This window comes from Ambystoma mexicanum, chromosome 7p, assembly GCF_040938575.1.
Source record: "Ambystoma mexicanum isolate Mex_15411 chromosome 7p, UKY_AmexF1_1, whole genome shotgun sequence".
Lineage (NCBI taxonomy): Eukaryota > Metazoa > Chordata > Amphibia > Caudata > Ambystomatidae > Ambystoma > Ambystoma mexicanum.
In genome coordinates, this window is record NC_090939.1 from 549,584,063 (window position 1) to 549,607,263 (window position 23,201).

Here is a 23,201-nt window from a genome sequence, read left to right on the forward strand (position 1 = left end):
GGAGTGGATGATGAATGAATGATGAAAATTACAAGATGAGAAGAGGACAGTTATCCTAGCAGAATCTGATAAGCTTTAAGATGACCAACGGTAGAAAGACAAAAGTGGTAACCTAACAGTCCCCTGTATTATAGTACACTACTTTAAACCCTTATGCTACAATATTAGCGAGCGTAAGGTATTCTTCCTGAGTTAGTTCATGATCTCTTACTCCCACACCTGAGTCAGGGAATGTGGTGAAAGTTATTGTAGCAATACTGTTCATACCGCTGTGCACCATGCAGTGCACAACTTGAAAAATAATCACCCTATTACTAATATGAGTATGCATTCCAAAAGAAAAGTGACAATCTTTGATCCCATGTACCAATTTTATTTGTGAATGCTGTCCACCAGTCCATAGAGTGATCTGTACTGACATAGGCAATGTTCCCATTGTGTGCTGCACGATTGTGGATATCTCGTTTCTTATTAGATATGAATACACAGATATCCTCTTTTCTTAAGGCGCACACACACCTACTTGTTCTTAGCCTCATGTCTACTGCCATCCTATTTTGCAGGGCCATTGTCCTTATTTCCTCTTGTTTCATAGCCAGGGCATCTATCATGTAACTGGTACCAATGGCCACTAGCACAACCACTGCCTGGTGTCTCAAAAAGGTGCTCCCTGTCATGTAACAGCAGGACTTCAAGACTTGTCCTTAGCCTCAAGCTCCGGGATCGAATCTCTTCAGATCTGAAATCTCTTCACTGGCTACCAATGGCTGCAAGTATCAAGTTCAAGACCCTCAGCATTGTCCACAAGGCTTTCTGGGGCCTGGGACTGCTCTACCTGCAACTTTCTCTTTCAAAACATCTTCCTTTTCGAGCTCTACGCACATCCACTTCCAACTCTTTGAGGGTCAGACGTTTATCCAAGCAAAGAGTTGGGGGCATATCTATCTCCTCAGTTGAAGCCTCCCTCTGGAACAGCGTCCCTGCCTCTCTCAAGCTTGAGCAGAACCACCTCTGGTTCTGGAAGCAACTCAAGACCTTCCTTTTTGCTTCTGCTTTCTCTTTTCCCCTGCTGATGCACCTGACTGCTTCGTGCACTGGTCCCCTGGTCACCCTCTGAACTTTGGCCCAGGCTCTTGCATGTCCAGTTGCCCTTGCACTGCCTCCGGCTTCCCCAGCACTTAAGGGTCGGTATCTGCGACCCTACAGTCCCTACTCTTTGCACTTATGAGCCACCTGCTGGCTGCACTGAGTTAACATCACTTCCCCCTTCCATTCCCCACTGGCACTTCTCCCCTTCCCTCTTCTCTGCACTTGCACGATCTGAATGAAAACAGGTCTAGTAAGAACGTTATTTTGACCTCCCTTATTTCCCCCTCCTTGTCTTGTCGCACCTATAAACACTTGTGTACAGGTGCGTTATGAATGCCGCATCATAACATATCATATAATATATACAACTTCCCAGTCCCCCAAGGATTCACCCTGCTGCTCTTCCCATAACCTCTGCCATTGTCAGTGTGAGGTACATGCCTACAATTGCCTGAGCATTTTCAGTGATTCTGTTGAGTTGCATGACAGAGTACAGAATCTTCCCATTTTGGAGATCTCAGAACACCCGCACCCCGCGAAAAACATAGGTCAGGGTGCACTGACATATTGTCATGACCACTGTGAGGGGGCACAAGTTGTGCCACAAGCAGGCTCCCACCAGAACCCTGAGGGCCTTAAAAGCACTGCAAAAGGGCTCCTGGAGCCAGTCCTCGAGCCAGTCCTGGCACCTTTGGCACCAGGCTCACATGTAGGAAGGACAAGCTGTTCAAACTAGGTCCCATTTATGTACATGGGCCTTTAAATCCAACATGGAAGCACCCATAGTCTAGTTCTAAGAACCAAGCCATGCACTCTAGTGTTTTGGGTGTGGCAGGCCTGGAACTACTTTCCCTGGTACTACTTTACCTGGGCTATATAAACCACACCCTGACTGCAGAACATGCTTCGTGTTATTCTGCAACCAGCAGGGTGGCCCTCACCGTGTCCAGCTCCTGGTCTTCAGCATCTTCCTGTAATCCTGCAAGAACAAGATTATTCTGTTTTACCTGAGAAAACACCATCCAGCACTCAGCATCTCAACTGGGCTGCAATCTGTGGAAACCAAGAGAAGAAGAAACATCACTCACCTGTGAGTACTGGCTTAAGGACTTCCGGCAAACCGCTACCACAGCTGCTGTTCGAACATTTCAACATGCAATAACGAGAAAGGGAAAAACAATTTTAGAACGCGCGTTTCCAAAACATCGAATTCCATCAGTCTTACCTGAATTCCATTGCGCTACGCCACACTTCCATCCAGAGCACCACAGCAACATCTGCAAAGGAAAAGAGACATATTCAGGTTTGCATTCAATATTAAACAACCACACAGCACTGTACTACCTTAACAGATTCCGGGGCCCTGTTTTTCATCGCGCTCTCATCCACTCCCAGCACCACAGCGACTTGTGAGGAGAAGAAGAAGAAAACACATTTTAGCTTCAAAAGACAAGAAAGGTGTTTCGCACTTTCATTTACCTAGAAACATGCCTGTCCATCCGGCACGCCAGCATCAAGACCTTCGCACCCGAAAAGAAGGAGATAAAGACATTAACGAATTCCCACCATAAACAGAACAAAGACTTACAATTAACAAACCTACCTGCCTACCAGCAGATTCGGGGTCACAGCAGGCCTGCACCCAAGGAAGGCGTACTGCACCACTGAAGCAATTTGGGCAGCTCGCCAACAAACGTCAAGCGCCCCTGCACAAGAAATGCAGAACGGATAGTTTACCCTACAAATAACTAAGGTGAGAAAAGAACCCAGCGGGAAGGGAAACGGTCAGAGGGAGGTGGGAGATTCACCCATTAGAGACAGTTATCACAAATCCTCCCTTCTGTAATTGCAGATTCATTATTCAGCAGTGGGCAACTACGCATCCAGGGTTGCAGATCTCAGAGCCTTCCAGACACCCCCGGGGATATCAGGTTAGCGTAACACATATTCATGGGGAGGGTAAGGCTTTGTGCACTTTGGTACCATACAGCCAAAACACCCCTTGTGAAAGCGGAAGTGTGGTTTTGCTGAGGGTACATGGAATAGAATACACAGTTGTGCTGCCTATACCACAGTGGTGTTGCCACACCAACCTAGATGGGGAAAATTGCGGTTAGTGTCAATATAAGGGATTTGTTTAATAACAATGGAGGCCAGCACATTCCTGTAGCAGTGTTGGCTTTTTAATAGGGGAAACACGGGATCAGTAATATTTGTTCACTTATGCCTAAGACTATTGTTGTCCCACTCGTTACCTTTCAACAGGGTGGTGCCATCTTCAAGCAATTGAACTGTGAATTTGTCGTGATTCCAACCATTCACTCCTCCTGTTCCCTTATTTCCCCACATGGTGGAAGCGGTGCGAGGGTTGTGCTCTAAGCTTTGTTGATAGTTTATTTTGGCCTTTGGAGATAGTCATGTTTGTGGGTCTTAGGAGTAAATCTGATTCGTTACATAATGCCATGTTAGAAACAGTAGGAAGGGGATACATCTCTTCTGAATGGTGTGGCAGAAGACTACATACCCAGCAGTCAGTGTCATTCCATTCAGAGGCAGTTATGCATGCCAATTTCATGTGTGAGTTTCCCTCTAATGAAGGTAATAACCCAAATGAACAAGGAGGAGTCAGGTAACCCCTATCACAGTAACCCAAGTAGAGCCCATGCTCTTGTGTGGAATCTCTCGCTCCCTCACTCACTACTGGTTCACTTGAAAGATGGTGTCACAAATCATTACCTCTTCTTGACTCAATTTTACTGGGGAAGCGTGCAGGTAACCTCCAAGGGCATGGCTTGAAGCGACAGAGGAAGAATGTACTGACCACTCTGGCTGTATTTATTCCTCCTATAGTAATGCAGGAAAGGTGGCCAATAAGTGATGCCTCAAACTGTTGGAAAGGTATCTTGGCGTGAACCCTGTATTGTCACCACAAAGGTCCTTCCCACCCAGCTGGGCAGGTTGTAAAATGTGGCATTGTGCAGTTGTGTCAAGCAGTCACTTTTAAGATAATGATGGGTGATTTCACTACTCTAGAGTTTAAACTGATCTGGCACTGATCATTCCCATCTAGTGTATTCAGTTATTGTGGTGAGATCTATGTTACCTGTGCTTATTGCAAACTTTACCGTGTCTTCTGAAGGTGTTTGTGTTCCTACAGTTCTCCTCTCCACCCTCTCCTCCAAGCTAGCAGAATTCCCAGAAATGGCAATCCTTGGGTACTGCTAGAATCAGTACTGTTCAAAAGTGTGCACTAAGGCATTTGTCAAAATCCTAATGACATTCATGTACTGACCATCTCTCTAATACATGCCTATGTTGGTAAGTGTTGGGCGATACATCATGCAGGGCTTATCTAAAGAATTTCACACCTAGGGAATGCACATGCACAGTCCAATAAGTCTGCTCGGGCTGGAGGTGTTCACTGTCCATCCACTTTCCTTTCCCTCATGTTTTATCGAGATGTTCTTGATAAGTCCTTATTCCTCCAGAACTTTGGTATGGTTGGAAAGGCTGCTGCTGGTGATGTTACGAGGGCAGGGAGCATCTTCTTCTTCTTCTCCTTCTCATGTAATGCACGGACCCAAGTTATTATGCCTTCACACTTCACAGCTGTGTATGACGTCAGGAAAACCACATTTGGTAATTTCCAGCATGGTTGCAGTGCTTATTTCCTGGTATGAGCTGTCAGGAGCACAGTATCCCCCGGCTGGATATCGTGCAGTGGCTGGTCTGCTTGCCCTTGGAAGGTGACTGAGACCTGTAAGTAGAGAGACTGGAGGGCAGATATCAAAGAAATCAAGTACTGCAGAATATTGTCATGAAACAATGGAAGGGATGAAAAAGCTTCTGATCCTGCAGGTAAAGGTGTGCAGTAATTATTTCATGAGGAGAGAGGCCAGTGGATTGGTTAATGGAGCCATGCTTGTACATTAGTGCAATGGCCAGAGCTTGGAACCAATTTAGCTCTGTGTCTGCGCATATCTTTGCCAATTTGCACTTAAAATTTGCTTTGCATCTCTCCATCCAAGCACTTGCTAGTGGATGTTAGGGTGTGTGCAAATTGGGTTAAATTGATAAGGCTTTGCAAATTAGAGATATGAAAGCATTATATAAGTAGGGGGCTGTGTCTCTATCTATAAAAACAGAGATACCTGATCTCAGTACGAAATCTACAAGCACTTAGCTACTGTCTCTGCATCATCTCTCTTGTAGGTCTATGCAACAACCCAACCACTGATTACCTCAACCACCACAAGGAGGTAGATACATGAGTTAACAGATGGTGACATGTGGGACGGGGGTGGAGCCAACCCTAAAGAGACCTTTTCCCCTGCACCAAATTTAAGTTTTGGCATTTAGAACACTGAAGAATAATCTCACATGCTGCCGTTGGGAAGCCTGCAGCCCACAATTCTGAATACACCTGTGGCACCATGTCATGTTTATACACATTTGCTAGCCCATGTGCACATCTGGCTAAATGATTAAGTGCCTTTCGGGGCACTATAGGTGTACCTCCCTGTCTCCTAATTCCATATGTTTCCTTCACTGCTCCCTTCTTTTCCAATCTAGCCTTTTCATCTTTTTTGGACACTGTTTGCAACTTTCTCAAAATGTCTGACACATATACTGTAGTTTCATTCATATATATTCCAGCCATGGTTTCGGGGATGCTCTCTGTATTACTTGATGGTGGGATAATTCTGAGGGTCACTCTGTGGAAACAGAAAAATAATATGAAGCCGGGAAGCCCAAAAAGAAACACACCAACACAGGTTACAAAGAAACATACAAGTGCTTTATTTCAAGCTACAACAGTTACCAAGTCAATTGACAAACGGATAGCTATTCGGCTCTTAGTATAACATAACGAACTTCAAAGAGGGTTTGATGTGTTAGTGAGAGAGCGCATATTGGAATACCCAGGCCTTTTATACAATTTGTCCAGCCCTTGGCCAACCCTCTTGTGGGTTAACCATTCTGCGAAATATTTAATTCTGGTCTTAGGGTTCCTTGCCAGGTCAATCCTTTAATATATGCATTTTGATTAGTTTTGCTGATATAAGTAGTACATTTACATATAGGTCAACAGTAGGACAAGGTCTCTGTTCGCGACCCCGACAAGTGGCCTGCAGGCATATTAATTATTCAGTTGTACGGAGGTCACAATGGCCAGAATCTTACTCAGAATATCATTTGGCCTTCATTTTGATGTTCAGGGTGACTTCTACATAACAAGAGAACCTAAAATGGCGGTTTAATCCAAGATGGCGGCTTACATTAATTTCTCTAAGGTCAAGACTTTGTCGTGGAGTTTGTCCCCGCATGATGTTTAGACAACTTGGCGTAGGCCAATACACATGCAATTATTACAATAGGCGGCATAATATTGTTTCTATTCCGACAAACCCTTCTTTTGGCCTATGCCAAGTGCTAATACCATTTCTAATGTCTTTGTAAATAACTCCATGCATTGTCGTCCATACATCCTGAATCGTTATCTGTAATATCTATAGCCATTAGGTCGTTCACCAGAACCTCTTGCAACACAAACCCTTTAGATGCTGTATCTGGGGCATACACTTTATGTCCTATCGTGCTCACAGCCTGAGCGCAACATCCCCCTAGCATTGCACATATACTAGGTAGACATTGGATACAGCAACAAACGAATAGCAGAATTCCCAAAATAACCAGTATGACATAAAGCACCTTCCAACCCCAGGATCGTAGGGAATCCCAGAACCAAGCGCTAATACTCCAATCTCCCACAGGAACATGCACTTCTGAACTAAGGACGTGCATGTTCTGGATTGCTTTGAAAATTGTCGGTGAGGAATCTGGTACGAAAACACAACAAGCGGACCCCACTAATTTACATACTCCACCACGTTCTGCCAGAATGACATCTAATGCTTTCTGTTCCAGTGTCATATTATAGAGTATATTCGTGGTCCGGTTGATGGTTCTCTCCAGTACTCTTGCTAGCCCCCTAATATTTTCAGAATTTGCTATCTGTCCCCAAAATGGCACAACTGATTTTGTTATATCGCCCAATATTTGCCCAGGGGCATCTCCATTCTCGTCCCGCCGCGGGCGAGCCTTAGAAACTTCCAATGTGCTAGCTATGAATACCCCAGGCAAAAGAATTCCTAAATAACAGGTTCCTTGCCAATCCTTGGGCAACCAGGGAAATGCTGTACTACCGCAAACGAAATAGACAGGCCCCCCTACATACAGAGGACTGTTCTCTCCGGTCAAATTTACAATGTTCACACAACCTTCAAAATCTCCCATTGACCGAGTGCCATTTCTTTGTACACAGAAGGGGACTGAATCAGGGCTATGGTTAATGGAGTAGGAAGGAGGCACAGCGTCTTTATTGCCTATCGGAGCCATTTTAAAGGAAATTAGAGTTTGGAAAGGAAGAGACAGTTTATCAGATGGCCTAATAGAAGCAACATTAGGCTTACTTCTATTTTCAAAAAGCGAGCATCCCAGGGGAGTCAATTCACATTTCTCAAAATTATTTAAATTTGTTCCATCAAAGTTCCCTGAGATGCAGTCATTCCAACGGCCAAAGAATAGTGTTCTAAGAGAGGCATAGCAAGCAGTCATTAAAGATAAAGGGTGAACATACCATCCTAGCACCTTGTTCCCATGTTGCGGTAAATGGGTGCAGATCCAGCAATTACTCTTATTAAAAATGGCATGCGTTGAATTCATTATTATCATTAAAGTGTTATTATGGTACTTTCGTCTATGCTGGGAGTCCCTAGGTGACAGAGTATGAAGGTGTACAGAGGGAGTCAAAGCAGTAGGTACAATTTCAATTGGCAGAAGAGGCCCTAGAGGATACATTTCTTACCAGAGTCCCACGGCAGTAACTATACAAATTCCAATTACTATTATCACAACACAGCAATACATTTTCGGGGCCCAGGCACATTGTTCATTGTCCGAGTTGATCACCCCCTTATTTACAAGTCCAATGCGAGCAGCAGCGGTGGAAGTGGCAGGCATCGTAGTTTCTCAATCGACGACCCCAACGTTCGTTGCTGGCAACACTACGGTCGCGCGACTTCTTAGTCCTTCTCCAACCCTAGCCAGCAGAATCCCCTTTCTTTCAAAAACTTTCTTTTGCAAGAACAAAACTCTCAATGACTCTTTTTCTTTTCCAGATGCGCAGGCAAAACCCGTGCCGTAGTTCTATTTTCTTCGTCGAAGGTCGTACCTGGTGATTCCCGGTACTGTTTGATCCGGAAATAAAGTAACGTCACTTCCTGAGGGAAGCAACGTATCAGAGGCGACGGAAGTCGCAGAACTTGAAACAATGTTTTCCGGAAGTGACCTTTCCAAAGAGTGTGGAGACAAAATGGACTGTTCCCCAAGCTCCACGGGCTCAGAGGGATTCTCCGACACACTCACAGCGCTATCCAGGATTTGAGAGTGTAGCATCAGCGAGGGGTTCTGCTTCTTCTGTAACGTGTAGCGTCGGGTGAGGAAGTTTCTTGACATGTGTCGCGTGGATCCAATGCTTCTTTCCAGCCACCCGCACTGCTGTCTGGGTGACCAACAGCACCTGGTAGGGTCCCCGCCAACGAGGCGCGAGGCAGGAAGACCTTTCGTAGGCCTTCACCAGGACCCAACTTCCAGGCTGAATATTGTGTCCTGGGCCCGTAAGCCGTACAGGTAAAGCTGATTGAACCTGATGATAAATGAGATACAGATTTTTAGTCAACTGGTTACAGTAGTCTACAAGCAATACATTTTCAACCTCTCTCAATGCTTTAGGCTTCGGAAGACCCCAAATATTAGCAGGTCTCCCCATCACTACCTCAAATGGAGAGAGCCCAGTCTTAGTTTGAGGTGTGGCACGCATGGCTAACAATACAATAGGTAAGGTGTCCGGCCATTTCAGTTTGGTGCCGGCGCATGTTTTAGCAAGCTTATTCTTTAGGATACCGTTATGTCTCTCTACCAACCCAGCACTTTGAGGATGTCTAGCCGAATGAAATCGCTTTTCAATGTGTAGCGCTGTGCATATCTGCAAAATTACTGCTGCAACAAAATGTGGACCGTTGTCCGACCAAATTACTCTTGGCAGCCCAAATCGTGGGAAGAATTCCTTTACCATAGTCTTCGCAGTGGTCATGGTAGTAGCATCCTTAACGGGAAAAGCCTCAACCCATTTACTAAAAGCACAAATGATCACAAGGACATATTTTAGATTGTTACACCGTTCCATCTCAATAAAATCAAAGTGGATGACCTCGAAGGGAACAGAAGGAGGCCCAAAACTACCCCTTGGAGTTACTGTCCCCTTCCCCACATTGTGCTGTAAGCAAATCATGCAATTTTGGACATAGCGCTGTGCGATCTTCAAAAATGTATCATTTACCCAGACTTGTTCTAACATTTTCGTGATCTGCTGAGCACACACATGCATAGGACCGTGTGCCATCGTAACCATCGCCAGCACATATGAATCAGGGAGCAACCATTTCCCTTCAGATGTATCCACCCAACACCCATCTTCATCTAGTTTCCCCATCCCTTCGGCCCACTTTTTAGACTCTTCTATTGTGGCATCAGCTTGGATATCTCGTACAGACCTAATACCCTCATCCATTACACAGGCATCTCTTGTTTCTCTTAGCACATACATGTCTGCGCTAAGGTCTGTGGCCATTTGCCTGGCTATCTGGTCAGCAAAAGCATTCCCTTATCCCACATCATCTATGCCCTTACGATGCGCTGCACATTTCATGATCGCTAACTGACTAGGGAGCGCGAGTGCCGAGAGCAATTGCACTATCAGGGGGCCATGCTGAATCTTGGTCCCATGTGAGGTTAGGAACCCTCTTTCCGACCAGAGCCTCCCAAAGTTGTGAACCACCCCAAAGGCATACTGGCTATCAGTATATATGTTTACTGTACGCCCTTCGGAGAGTTCACAAGCTCAGGTCAATGCTATAATCTCTGCGGCCTGCGCAGAGTTATGCGGAATTCTCTTAGTTTCAACAACCATACTCAATGTAGTAACTGCATAGGCAGCTGTAGATGTACCATCCAGGAGTTTGAAGCAGGAGCCATCACAAAACAGCTCCCCTTCCGCATTATCCAAAGGAGTATCTATAAGGTCTATCCTGCCCTTCATTTCCTGTTCATTAGTATACAGGCAGTCATGTGATTCTTCGTCACCGCAAACAGTATTTTGCAGGAAAGGTAGGAGTTCAGCCGGATTAAGAACACAACACCTCTTAATTTGAATGTGAGGGGCAAACAAAGTTAATCCATACCTCGTCAGCCGTGCAGAGGTGAGGTGCTGTGTTTGGGTTTTATTCAATAGAACATCTACAGAGTGAGGTACCATCAGGGTTAAATCAAGGCCTAGGACCGTTCCCTCACTCTGTTTTACAGACGCGGCAGCAGCAGCGACAGCTCGCAAACATCTTGGCAAAGCGCATGCGACAGGGTCAAGGGCGGAAGAGTAGTAGCCTCACGGTCTATTCTTCCCTCTGTGTTCCTGTGTTAACACAGCCAAAGCACATCCATCACATTCATGCACAAACAACCCAAAGGCCTTGTTGTAATTTGGAGTACCCAGAACCGGTGCAGAGCATAACGCGGCTTTGAGAAGCTCAAATGATCGTTGATGTTCCGACTTCCATGGCAGCGGCGAAAAATGCCCTTCTTCGTCAAGTCCAACATCGGTTTTATCACTAGTGAGAAGTTCGGGATCCACAGCCTACAGTAAGAAGCCATACCTATTAAGGCTCTGACTTCCTTCTGTGTATTTGGAACAGACATGCCAGAAATGTGTTTTATTCTTTCAGGTGTCAATCTTCTCCCCTCCTTTGACAGGAGATCGCCTAAATAGGCGACCTCCTGACAACAATATTGAAATTTCTTAACCAAAGCTTTATGACCATGTTCAGCCAAATGAATAAGCAAAAATACAGTGCCTTCTTTACAAGCACTTTCAGAATCTGCAGCTAAAAGCAAGCCATCGACATACTGAAGCAGTGTACAAGTAGATGGCAATTCAAGGGTGTCAAGCTGCTCTTTCAAAGCTCTACTATAAATGCTTGGACTTTCAGTATAACCTTGAGGTGCACGAGTAAATGTGAACGAACGTCCCCCCAAGGTGAACGCGAACAAATATCTACTATCCTTGTGTATAGGAATACTGAAGAAAGCATTCTTCAGATTCACAACACTAAAGTGAGTAGCTGTAGCAGGGATCATCGTTAGTATCATTGTCACATCAGGCACAATTGGAAATGGTGGGGCGGCAACTTTATTAATAGCGCGTAGATCAATTATGAAACGGAATGGGATTGCATTGTCGCCTTTCTTGTACACGGGTAAAATCGAGCTGTTACATAAACTACCTGCAATCTCTTTGATCACTCCTCGATGCACAAAATCGGAGACAATGCACTTCAAGGCACGCTCGCCCTCAACTGATATTTTATATTGCGGAATGCGCGGTAGTTTAACTCCATGTTTCAAAACTATTTTAACGGGTTCAACCTGTAGTACTCCAACATCATTGTCATCAACCGCCCACAAACATTCTGGGACAGCGCTAAACTCAGGAGGCAAAGGTTGAGTCAAAAACTGAGAACTGGGAAGTTGCTGCGGTGAAACCGTCAGGCGCACTCCGTCAGAGGAACAATGAATTACTGCATTTAGTTTCTTCAACAGATTTAACCCCAGCAAATTCTCTCCACAGTTTGAAGTCAAGAGGAATGGACAGTGGTCCGTAAAGGGACCCAAAGAAACAGGCACCGGCGAAGAAACCGGACTAGCAACTGGTATGCCAGAAAACCCTACAGAAACATTAGTTTGCCCTGACAGTGGAATGTTTGGAACCCGAGAATGATCAATGGAGCACTTCTGTGCTCCAGTGTCTATCAAGAACTGATGTTTCCTATTCCCCACTAACAATTCAACATAGGGACCTTTTTGACTAACGGGAATAGGTGAAGGTTCCAAACCCTGCTTCGTGCAATCCTAACGAAATAAAATGTCGTCAGAAGGAAGCTCTTCAGAAAGGTAGGCAGCAGAAGGGTGATCAAATATGTTTCTCGTGTCCACACTCAAAGTCTGATTATCCTGTGAAAAAGGTTGCTGAGGATCTTGCGAGAACTGACCTCTATCAGGGTCCCCCACTCCGGGGTGACCTCTAGGTCGTCTACCCATACTCCCAAATGTGTTGTTTGACCTTTGTCGAAGGACAGGGCACTGTGCACGCCAATGACCTTCCTGGCGGCAATAGGCACATTGATTAATATTCACACGACCCAAGGGGACGTTCCCTTTCGGAACATACTGACCTCTGGTCTGTGAATGACCTCCTCTGGGATTTCTAACAATTTGCTGTAATAATACTTTAGTCTTCAAATCTCCTTTCCTCTTCTCTATTCTCTCTTTTTCATTATTAACACGGTTCTCATAATACTGAGTAATGTGCAAAACTTCAGATTGGGATTTCGCCTGCCAAGCGCTCTCAGAGGACATAATCTGTGACTGGATGTCAGGCAGCAATCCATGCACAAATTTGTCCACAAACAACCTTTTCCCAGACTCTGTGCCCAAGTCCTGTCCACTGAAGTCAGAGAATACCTGTTCGAATCGATTAAAGAATTCGATGGCACCTTCAGATTTTCCTTGAACACAGGCCGTAAACTTGTCCCAAATAATTCTTTTCTCAGGAATTATGGTTTTCAATTTTGTAACAATTCTATCAGGCAAAGTGAGTATTACCTGAGGTGGTTTCTCACCAGCTGGTCTTTCCCCATCAAATCTCGTTATGTTAGCCCACATATCTCCCAACCCTGGCACATTGTCTATTGTTCGAACCTGCTTCCATAAATCTACAGGCAGGAGTACAGGGAATAGCAAGTCAATATCACTTAGGGTGAACACAGAGGACTGTAAAACGGACTCTATCTCTTTGTAGAATCCTGTCGGATTTTTCCTAATATCGGGAATTGATTGTCTAATAGTGTTCACTTCCTGTCGCGAAAACGGGATGTGAACAAATTGCGATACATAATGTGCAGGGATGTCCACAGCGGGTGCACCTGTCCTAACGTTAGCGGGAATCTCAACCTTTGGGACAAATGTCAGAGGAACCTCTCTCATTGGCAACTGAGATATAGGTAATTCCGATCGCTTACTAAGCAACAGAGCCAGGTCGAGCGCTAAGGCAGCCGAAAAAGTGTCGGGCGAAAAAGCCCTCTTACAAATACCCAATAACTCTGTAGGACAACTAACCTTCTTCCTTACACATTCATCCTGCAGGTACTGTACCATTACCTGAATCACCTTCCTCTGCATTTCTACTGTATACTGACTATACGTGTCATACACTTCATCTGGCGGTATTGATGAATCCGAGATCCATCGAATCGCATCTTTGGTACAGATTCGTACTTCCTCAGATGCCGATTTACGACACGGAAGGAACCGTTTCTGTAGATACATACTGTCGTCTTCATCATCCTCATCCCGTAATCTTTCTAAGTCCCTCCTATACTCAAATAACCTCTCAACATGACCATGTACTTTCTCCTCAGTGTCCCTCAACCCTTGTGGGAGATCCGTATTATGTTATCTATCCCACATTACACATAAATAAGTCCCCAAACCTTCAATGAAAACATTTTTCTCGGGAAAATTGCTCATATTTGATAATGTGGAAAAAACATAAGCTTGATCACCTCTCTCCATACAATGCTTATCCCATGCAAATAATTCCCGTTTCTTTTCTGCAGAAACAGTATTACGAGTGACAATCTTTGACCCCACACCTTGATCAACTTCAGTCGGTACAGAACCACTCGGGAGCGGAGGTGCGGACTAATTCAATGGAGGTGCGACTATCGGCGCAAGGGGAAGGGGTGGTAGAGTAGGTGGAGGAACAACAACTAGAGGAACAGGAACAATAGGTTGTACAGGGGGAACAGGAATAACAGCAGGAATAACAGCCGGAATGGGCAAAGCACCAGGGAGAGGATCATACGGAGGTGGCACAGAGGCACCAGGCCTTCGCTCGTTTAACAATTTATCAATAAATTCTTCGGAAACATGAAAATCTTTAGAGGGATAGATTTTCTGGATACCAAGTGAGAAAGCCCTATCCATATTCTTGACTGACTCTGAATTCTTTTCCTTATCATATAACAACGCCTTTTCAGCATTCGTTTTATGATGGCGTGCATGTTTATCCCTACTCTTAAGCTGCTGCAACGCTTCTTTTTTCCAATTCTGCAAAACATCATATGCTGCAGGTCTGGCCTTTTTCTTTAAAAAGACCGATTCTAGGTATTCAATACGGGGGTTCTTGAAACTACCATTGATTGGCCACTGAAATTCTGAGGCATGTCTGGTTTGTCTTTGCCAAATATCATTAAATACTATACTTCCAATGCCATGCTTACAGTACATAGTACATGCCGGCGACCCCTCCTGTGGCGCCGGGCGGATAAATTCCAAAGATTGTCGATCGCTGTGGAACAGAGCCCTAAAGCAGCTAGACAATTTCCCATGCATTTCACAAAAAATTGGTGTTACCTGGTCAATAATTGTGTCTGCAGATACAATACGCCAAATTCAAATTGTCAGGGTTAAATTAAGAGTCGGGTCACGACTACACCTGAGCAAACCTAAGGAGGACCATACGGTTTACCAAAGAACTTACCTAACAAATTTTACCTTGTGTTTGGTGGTTTCGACAAATCTGCCCGCCTCAAAAATGGACCCTCGTCAAGATGCCGTGTCAGACCACACGACTATCGTCCAAGGATCGGATCGTGCAGCGCTGCCGAGGTATCGCGTCTCGTTCGGTCGGGCCCACAGTATCACACCGTCCGATCCCAGTTCGATAGCCTGCGTCAACCTTCAATGATCTGGCATCAATCTTGAGGGTCCCTATTCGGGCGCCAACTGTGGAAACAGAAAAATAATATGAGTCCGGGAAGCCCAAAAAGAAACACACCAACACAGGTTACAAAGAAACATACAAGCGCTTTATTTCAAGCTACAACAGTTACCAAGTCAATTGACAAACGGATAGCTATTCGGCTCTCAGTATAACATAACGAACTTCAACGAGGGTTCGATGTGTTAGTGAGAGAGCGCATATTGGAATACCCGGGCCTTTTATACAATTTGTCCAGCCCTTGGCCAACCCTCTTGCGGGTTAACCATTCTGCAAAATATTTAATTCTGGTCTTAGGGTTCCTTGCCAGGTCAATCCTTTAATATATGCATTTTGATTAGTTTCGCTGATATAAGTAGTACATTTACATATAGGTCAACAGTAGGACAAGGTCTCTGTTCGCGACCCCGACAAGTGACCTGCAGGCATATTAATTATTCAGTTGTGCGGAGGTCACAATGGCCAGAATCTTACTCAGAATATCATTTGGCCTCCATTTTGATGTTCAGGGTGACTTCTACATAACAAGAGAAACTAAAATGGCGGTTTAATCCAAGATGGCGGCTTACATTAATTTCTCTAAGGTCAAGACCTTGTCGTGGAGTTTGTTCACGCATGATGTTTAGACAACTTGGCGTAGGCCAATACACATGCAATTATTACAATAGGAGGCATAATATTGTTTCTATTCCGACAACTCACTGTGTCGCATATTCAGCTACTTGATTACCTCTGGACACACACACCATCCTCCCTGCTGTATGTGTAGAGCATTTGACAATTGCAATGTGTTTAGGTAATAAAATAGCTTCAAAGAGGGACGCAATATACGGGTCATTAAGTATGTGTGTCCCTCCTGAGGTGAGATCCCCGCATTCCTTCCAAATTTTACCAAAATCATGGGCTACACCCCAAGCATATCTACTGTCCATATACATAGACTGAGCATAGGCAAAAGTATATGCAGATCATAATGCAATCAGCTCAGCGACCTATACTGAAATGGGAACATGTGCCATCCGTGCCAACAGAACAATGCATTCATCATTTAATAATTCAAAAACAGCATTTCCAGATGAGAGTGTTTCTGAAGACGGATGGCGTAGGAAGGAACCATCCACAAAAATAGTGCACTTTCCCTCGAAGGGAAACTTCCTTATGTCAGGACTGACAGTAGTACATTGGGAACACCAAGTAACACAATCATGCACATCCTTATCAGCAGCGCAGGTGCTCTTCTCTTCTTCGTGGATTTCCTGCCTCCCATCCTCTTCTTCTCTAATCTGTGTATAATTCTCCGGTTCGTCTTCTCTTCACCTTTTTTCTCCTCTATCACATCTTTTTTACTGTCTATTTAACTGCTTCCCTTGAATGACGTCTTCTACCATTTTCTTTCTATTACTTTTAAATGTACTCATGGCTTCGCTCCTCATCTTTCTTTGCTAGTCTCATTCTATTTTCACTCTCGGAATCTCCAATCACAGAATCTGCTTCTGCCCACCTCTGCTTCTTCCTGTTTCCTATTGTTTGCGCTCATAACCTCTAAACACTGGAATTCTCTCCCTCTCTCTATTCTCTCTTCTTCATCTCTTTGTATTTTTCAATCTAACCTGAAAGTTCACCTTCTCTACTTTCTTTCTACTTAATCACTTTCTGTTTCTCTCCCTTCCTTCTGTTTTTAACAGTTTTTTTGCATTATCATATACATTGTACCATTCTCCTAATATTGTGTAATAGCAATTTTGGTGAAAGGCACTTTATCAATTCAATACATGAAATGAAATGTTAACAGTGAGGGAACATTAAAAGGGCCCACCAGCTCTAATGTGATGAAGGATCATTAAAGAGTGTCTTCTGGTAGCGGAGTAAGCACTTTTGTGTTAAGTGTTGAGTATTACTTTGCAACAGGGAATGTAAAGCATGTGGGGCCATAACTGTTAAAGGTGAACCTGAAACTATGCCAGTCATTTTCTTTTACAGCAATACAGTTGCTGAAACTGCTCTCAAACATGCTGGAAAACATCCAGATTTGCAGAAAAATATGCAACTGGGCGTAACTTACCCACATTATCCTGTGTAAGGAGATGAGACGCTACCCCTGAGCACTCATGACAATAAAGAACAACCTGGTTCTCGTAAAATGGTAGGCCCAACACTGGGGCAGTACGAAGTGCAGTTTTCATTTAATCGAAATCTTCCCCTAACACTAGTGTCCAGACAATCTCATTTGGGGTGTCCCCCTGCAGATTCTTTGCCAGAATGGCATATTCTTCAATCCATTGCCATCAATACGCTAATATCCATATGACTGATCTTAATTCAGCTTTTGTGTGTGGTGGAGGCATGGTCCTTATTTCTTTACTCTGGATGGATCTAAGGCCCAGTAACCAGGTAAGACGTGTTCTAAGTAGTTCAATTCAGGTTGACACAACTGCATTTTGGATGGGGCCACCTTATGTCCTGACTTCAACAGTTTAATCAATAAATAATGAACATCTCTTTATGCTTCAGCTTAAACAGGGAAGCAAAGTAATAGGTTGTCAACGTACTGAATGATCATTGACTGTCCTTGAAAACAAACATATGCTGTATCAGCATGCAATATTCTAGAAAAGATGATAGAGAATATATCAATCTTTGGGGGAGCCTAGTCCAGGTAATTTGCCAATTTTGATATTTGCCACCCCTTGAAAGTAGAAGGCAAATTGGAGCTGATATTCAGAGGCTACCAGCACCCAGAAAAATGCCGAGCATAGATCAACTATACTGTAAACAGTGGTGTCTAAGAGAATTGCCGAGAGAATTGGGTGTGGGCTGTGCACCACTGGAGCCACAGGGGGCACAATCTCATCAATTGCCCTTAAGTCCTGCACTAGTCTTGATTTTACCACTACCAATACCCCACCTTTTTTAACAGGATAAAATGGCGTGTGTCAGGAATAGTATACACAATTATCCCTTGGGTCATCAGGTCATCAGTTATGGGTTCAAGCCCCTGTACTACCTGTGGTGTAAAGGGGCAATGTTTGACATTAGGAAATGTGACCTTTTCTTTTGTTGGTATGGCTTCTGTCGGGCTCACAGGATGTGATGAGCCCTGCATGAATGGAGTTGGTTGCCCATAACTCTTTTTGTTCATCCTAAAGCCATTCAAAGCGCAGTTTACAAAATTGCAAATACTTCCATGTATGTTGCTAATATAAAGGCTTCTACAGCTGTGGGGAGATCTATCGCCAATGTGGTATTCTGAGGTAGGTGAATGTGTGAGCCTTGCAGAATACAATAAATCATTGAGCCCATGGTGCTGAGGCAGTCTATACCCAGGATATCCCTAGGGGTGGTTAGACCGAGCAGGAATGTCTGCTTTGTGCTGAGGAACCCCAGGGCAAACACAGTTGGAATAGCTAAAGGTAGATGTGTTGGGACACCTTACACTTCTATTGTCATTATTGCTTTGCCAGAACATGGCAAGGGACAATCTTGGGCTTTAAGGGCAAACCCAACGCTCCTGAATCTACTAGATTTATGTGATGTCCCTGTATTTTATCTGGCAATGATGGGTTGGTCGTATCGAATTGAAGGATGGCCGCTATAATGCATTGTTCTGGGAACTCCTCAATTCAGTATGAGAAATCTGAGCACCCTATGTGATACGGGTTTTCCTGTGGGTTCAATTGAATCATCTGGTGTTGTGGTTGCCTTTGCATATTATTATTGGCAGGGGCTTCTTGCTGTGGTGGCAGCATTGTGTACCAGGTTATCTTTTGGTTAAGGCTAGTCCAACCATATGAATTGGGAGGGACCTGTGGCATATGTGGTGTAAGACTATTGGAGCACTCTGCCTTTCCGTGGCCAAATACTTGACAGTAATGGCATGGCAAGCCCTGTGGGGGTTGATGTTGGGGCCTGAGTGGTGCAAAATATCTCTGGGGCCTGCTAGGCCCACTTCTTATTGCCCTATGTGAGTTAGATTGATTTGGGCTAACTGAAGTTTAAGCACTATCTCTCTTTTCTGATCTTTCTTTTACAAATATAATATGTACATACGTACCAGAGAATTTGACAATTTCAATGCTTTTTCAAGGAGAAGGTTGTCACAGGATCCATGAAGGTTAGTTTCTATAGCGACAGGAACCCATCGACTGCATTAGGATAAACAAACGTGAGGCGTCTAGTTATGCCTCTGTGTGACGGCCCAGTTGAGAGATTCCAGGGGCTTTAATACACGTGAATGGGACTGGTCTCTGGATTGCACCAGGAGATAGTGGTTTTTCAACACCATTGCTACATGGGACTTAGAAAACACATTAACATGAACTCATGATCACCCAGAAGACACTGTATATTCTGTGACTTTAGAGAGCCAATATGGTCCTCCCACTACAGAAATAAATTAACATGGCCAGTCAGTCCTGAGGAAAGCATTCCAAATTAATAATGGGCAATAGTTGAACCTAGGAAGAGGTTGCCTTATGAGACCCTCCTACAGAGCTCATAACAATCTTGAAGACAATTTAACAGCGATGTATTGTCTCGCATAGTAGAATTTTGGCATAATGAACATATGCTGTGTGACTGCAACATAATAAAACTTGCATGACCTTGGTATAATGAAAATGTTTTGTAAGATTGTAGTACAAGCAAACTTACATGTCGGTTTGTTTTCCTTTATTGGATGTTTTAGTCTGTGAATCAATATGGAGACACCTTATCTTTATTGATTGTGATGTGATGCCATATTTTGCACATCATACTTTCAAAATTGGTGAAACACCTTATGCACTTTTCTGCACATTGTACTTTATATATGTGCTGTGTACATTTGACCGTGTGTATTACGTTTATAGTTGATTACTGTTTATGCAAAATCCAGCAGAAGCGGCAATACAATTACAATCAATTTGAATACATTTCTATTATTGTTGTTTGAGTAATACCTTCATTCCACATATGTTCGGTGATTCCATATGTACCACTGTGACTGTTGGCATGATTTCTTGCACATTTTTACATTTCCAGTCAATAGCTGCCTTTCCTATATCATTTTGAATTGAGAGGAGGGGACCACCAATAAAATATTGCATTATTAATGCAGGGGCTGAGTTAGTGACATCCTCAATATTAGAATTATCTTTCAGTATAGCTATTACTCTTGAAAGAACATCTTCTGGATGTTCCACTTTGTCTTGTCTTAATGGCACTGCCTTTGACCAATTTGTTTTGGCCTTTGCAAGTTCTTTTATTGCAACCAGTATTTTACTCCTTTTCGGGGCAACATTTGTCATATCCTGCCTCAGATCTCTTGCACCAGCATTCCGCATTAATGGATCTTTAAAGTTTTGGGGCCATTCTGCCTTTGTTCTACCTGCTTGTAACTGCTTTGGGTGTAAGGATTTATTTAAGTAATCCTGACAAATATGTGCTGGTAGAGTTATGGGAATTTATGATGCGTTGTGGTTCTGTAATAAACTTACCAGGGTTTGTACGAAGTGGCAGAAATAGCCCACATGGTACGGCACAGAGTGAAATACCCCAGATGCAGACATTATACAGACAGGTTATACATGTGCCGCCATTCCTACTTCTACTAGGGGTGATATGTTTTCCGGTAAGGGTGGTGTACCCCCTGACCTGTCATCCTTCTGTAATTCATCCAAAACATTGTCCAGTAGATCTGTCAACCTCTTATTAGCAGTGTCTTTGTCCAACTGTGGCACACCTTCCTGTAGGTCATATTGAAGACATTCATATTTTTTATCACTACCTACCCAACTCCTTCTGACGTCCCTCAACTGTTGCAGACTCATTGTAAACAGTGGTTGATCCCTAGATGGTCTTGCCAGTGATTCTGTATTTTGTGTAATGGATGTGGGCAAAAGGCAGTGCTTTGAATGTGAGGGGAAGTGGAGACAGGCGAAGCGATCTCCGATTATAGCAATTGTGTAGTTGAGGCCGAGGGAAGTGGTGAGTAACATGGAGGCACTGTAGTTGAAGGTGGGTAGTACATCGGAGGAGTGTCAGTGTCATCATTACTGGGCAATGCACTAGTGGGTGTTAGCGGGTGTTAGCACAGGGTAAAGGGTGTGTTCCACGTTATCACTCTGTTTCTTATTATGTAATTTATTTTCTAACTTATGTTTTCCTCCCTGTGTTTGCATGTTAGTTCTTGTGCCCTATTGTCAGACTTTATAGTCCAACGTGCAAAAACTAACCATTCTTTTGGATGCGGTTTATACCCCTTCAAGTTCAGTCAAACACAAACAGAGTTCAAATGCCCTTCCTGAAATCTGCTCATCTACTGAAACACTTTAGTCCCCTGTGCACCCGCAGCTGTGTGTTTGTGCTATTTAGCAACACATGTAACCGAGTCTTCCCCAAAAGCTGTCTCCATCGGTCCAGCAGGAGTGTCAAGCTGATAGTGGGTAGAGGCATGTGTGGATGTCTCTGACCCATAATTAATAGGGAAGGGACAGGTGAAAATCATCCCAGACACAACAAACAAAGGGAATAGCGAAAAGAAATAAAACACCCCCCAGACCAAAATGGCACTTTTAAAACCAATTAGTTCCCTAATTATAAAATACTCTTCCTTTTTAGCCTGGACATTCCCTACAAACTGGAAAGTATGTTGTGTAAATAAAGAGAGGTATTAAAAATAAGGTGTGCACACCAGCAACGTAGAATGCAACAGATATGAGACTTACCCGGCTGGAATATGCCCCTTATGTTTCCCCAGCAGCAATTTGGCTCAGCCTGTATTATCCGGGACACAGGCACCACTGTCAGGCTCAAATTCTCTTCAGTCATCCATCTTAAGGGAAATTTATTTAAAGAAGTAGCTACACACTCATTCTGTAATAATGACCACCAGACATAAAACTAACAAGAGTATATGGTTTATCTTAAAAGATGTTCCTTCCCACCACCGCCCTTCACATGATGACATGCTCAAAGGAGATAAGCTGATGGGTGTAATATACAAATCACCCTGAAGGTGTAATATTTATCTACACACAATAGAGGAGTGGTATTTGTAGCACACCAGACTATACAACAGGGGAAGGGATATGGGCACAGTCAATCAAAACACTGGGTTAGGATAGGGTACCAGCGCTAACCTACTCTATTAAATAAATGCACCCTTCTGCATACACCTCTCAAACTCTGAACTAAACACAACCACATATCTACAGCACAGCAAACAGCACACACTTAAACCACACTGCAACAATGAAACAAACCACACATAGCCTTGCACAACAGCACATGATGGCTACAAACCGAAAAACACAGCTACGCTCAGTGAACAGTGTAAACTGAACTGAGGCTGCCAACTGCACATCACAGCTCCCCCGATCTTTCTCCCACCCAATCCTACAAACTTATACCCCTTACCCTCTTGCCTTACAGATCCGTCAGAGCACCAACGGACCATGCAGATGGTGACAGTGCGAGGTATAAGAAACGTTAACATAACATAACATCTAAAGGACAGTTTTATGTGATTTTACCAAAGACATTTTATCTGAGGCATTTTTTACCGAAACATTTTTACCAAAAAAATTCATATTTTATTAATGTTATTTGGGGTGGGTCACCCTCTTTCCACCTGTTTTTACTCCTTATCCCATATAAATATATACTTTTTAAATCAATATTTTTCGGTAAACATTTATGTGTAAAAAATGCCTTGCATAAAAAATCCTTGGTAAAATCACTGGATACCCTAAAAGACAGATGCCTTGTGTTAGGCTGGACTGTACATGGGATAATTTAGGAGTCAACCTGACATGATGTTTTTATCTAAAAGAAAGATATCATGCCTTAGGCTACTGTGCTTTGTGAGATTGCCTGCCTGCTTTATTAGCTTTTGACAGAAAAACTCAGCATTGACCCCAGGTCTTCGTTCAGCCTGTGGTCAAGAGCACATTTTGAAAACAAAAACAACTTTACAAAGTGCAAGCATTGTTCAGACTCAGGTGAGAAAAGCTTTAAATATGGCAAAATGTAGAAAAATAAACATGGCAACCTCACACTGCCAATATAAACCACTCCCTCAGACACCATGAACCTTAGTCCACAGGAGTAAGACATAGGCAGAAGTGTGTGGATAAATCAGGCAACATCGGCAGCACACATAGGCATTTGCAAAGAAAAA